Raw genomic sequence first — 2,572 nt, forward strand, 5'->3', positions numbered from 1 at the left:
AGCCCCTTGTGGGCAGTAAAGAAATAGGTATTTCGTCTGCCGCTACGTTCTTTGTTCAAATTCCGCCGAGGTCGACTTTACCTTTTATCCTTTCGGGGTCGATTAAATAAGTACCAGTTACGCACTGGGGTCGATATAATCGACTTAATCCGTTTGTCTGTCCTTGTTTGTCCCTTCTGTGTGTAGTCCCTTATGGGCAGTAAAGAAATAAACATGTTATATAAGCAAACTCTCCTGCTTTGTGTTACTATGTGTGTGTGTGTATGTGTATGTGTGTGTGTGTGTGTGTGTGTGTGTGTGTGTGTGTGTGTGTGCGTGTGCGAGCGTGCGTGTTTGTTTGTTATGCATTTATGTATCCATGTATGTGTGTGCACGCGCATTTGTACATTGGAAGCTGAGTCAATGAGTCGCTACTCGAAATTTTCCTTTTCCTCTTTCTCTACTCTTCTAAAGATCGGGATTGAGAAAATTCAAGTAGTGACTGACACAAATTTAGCTTTGAATACTGTATCACGCCACTCAGCTTAACAGTATTGAATACTTTCTCTCGCTTAATTGCATTTCACACAATTTATGATCAGTGAATCCAGAATTATTGAATTTACCTGCACCAGTATCCCGTTGGATACTATCATATGTGGTGCGTGTATAATTTATGTGCTCTTACCAGATCTATTACCGATTATGTGGACCAAAAGGTTTACTGTTGTATCCTCTGCATTACACAATAGTAATGTTTGTTCCTTCTCGAGCCATCCCTGGCTCATAAGGGCCGGTTTCCCGGCGTATAGGTTCCCCACCTGGACGGAATGCCGGTCTGTCGCAGGTGAGCTGCAAGATGCAGGAGGAAAGAATGAGAGAAAGTTGTGGCGTAAGAGTCAGCAGAAGTTTTGCCATTACCTTCTGCCGGAGCTGCGTGGAGCTTAGGTGTTTCGCTCATAAGCACACACATTGCCCGGTCTGAGATTCGAACCCACGATCCCTCGACCGTGAGTCTGCCTCTCTAACCACTAGGCCATGTGCCTCCACTCACAATAGTAATGACAGGAAACGAACTGGATTCACTAAAAAGATTAAAATGTAATAAATATCTCTCTACCCTGAAGACGAAGGCCGGATCTACTTAATGTTCATATGCTTCCACTACAAGTTGCTTATCCTTGACGTTTTTGCAAACTACATCTACCAAACATTATGAAGTAATTTCGTGAACTATGAAGTAATTCCGGAACCATGTGGCTGGGAAGCAAACTTCTTACCACATAGCCATGCCTGCGCCTATGTATGTATATTTTGTATATTTTGCCTAAGTACTTTTATTTGTTTATTTGCATCATTATCTCTAAATCTGCTTACCTAGATTCCTCTTATTGCCATTCTTTACCCCATGGACTTGGTCCTCGGAAAAGGTTTCGGAGTGTAAGTTTAAATCATTTGAGCGCTACTAAGTGTTTTCTATATACAGCATCGCTGGACCTCATCTGTTGACTTTCTCTCTCTCTCGCTATATATATATATATATATATATATATATATATATATATATATATATATATATATATATATATATATATATATATTGTTATGTGTAGTTTGGGTTCTAATGGGAAAGACAACCAATTGAAAACCATTGTTATGTTTACGTGTTTATTATCCTTACATGTTACACGGACGACGACATTCAGCGTAGTAATACATTATATACTTTACACACAGTTTGTACTGTTCACTAACAAATAGTGCCAAGAGTGGGGATGTAGTTTGGCATACGCAAACACATACATATGAATGTGTAACATATATATATATATATGTAGTATCTTCAAGCAGGCATAGCGTGGATTCGATCCTAGATCACCAAATTTTACTTAGCAGTTCAACAGCACATTTCTCATGGTAAAACAATAGTTTTTCTGTGAACGACAGCAGTTATTAAGCCAGATGCCTTCGCTAAGCAAAATAATGTCTTTGCCACTTGACCCTTCTAACCTCTTCTAGGTCACCAAAACCTATAATAGGGATAACAGACCGCCAACGAAATTCATTGTTCTCAACAATATGTCTCTCCTTCTAACTAGTTTGGATAATTATAAATACTAAAACACCGTAGGAAAAAGTTAGTAGGCTAAAAGGAGATGATGTAGAGGCGACCACTGGCAGAATTCAGTTAGTGAGATAATTCAACTGAGAGAAGGTGTAGCGTACACTCGAGTGAAATTCCTCTCTCCCCTTTATTATATACATGTACATGCGAACGTAGCAGATAACAGCTACCCTTTAGCCCCTATTTGAACCCCGTTGTGTCCGCTACTCTGATTGGTTGGTAATGGCGCAATTTGTGTCTTACTCTATAGCGCCAGTATGCAACCTAACCAATTGAAGTCCCTAAATAAGATCAGGTGAGATGGCCTGTTCCCAACCTAGTTTGAGCCTACTCTAACTTATAAAAACCTAGCTACTCCTCGTCTCGAAGTCTTTAGTTCCAGAACTTTTAAAGTATAGCCACTGACCACTCGACACAACCACACACACACACACACACACATATATATATATATATATCTTATGATAA

Source organism: Octopus sinensis, linkage group LG1 (assembly GCF_006345805.1).
Source record: "Octopus sinensis linkage group LG1, ASM634580v1, whole genome shotgun sequence".
Lineage (NCBI taxonomy): Eukaryota > Metazoa > Mollusca > Cephalopoda > Octopoda > Octopodidae > Octopus > Octopus sinensis.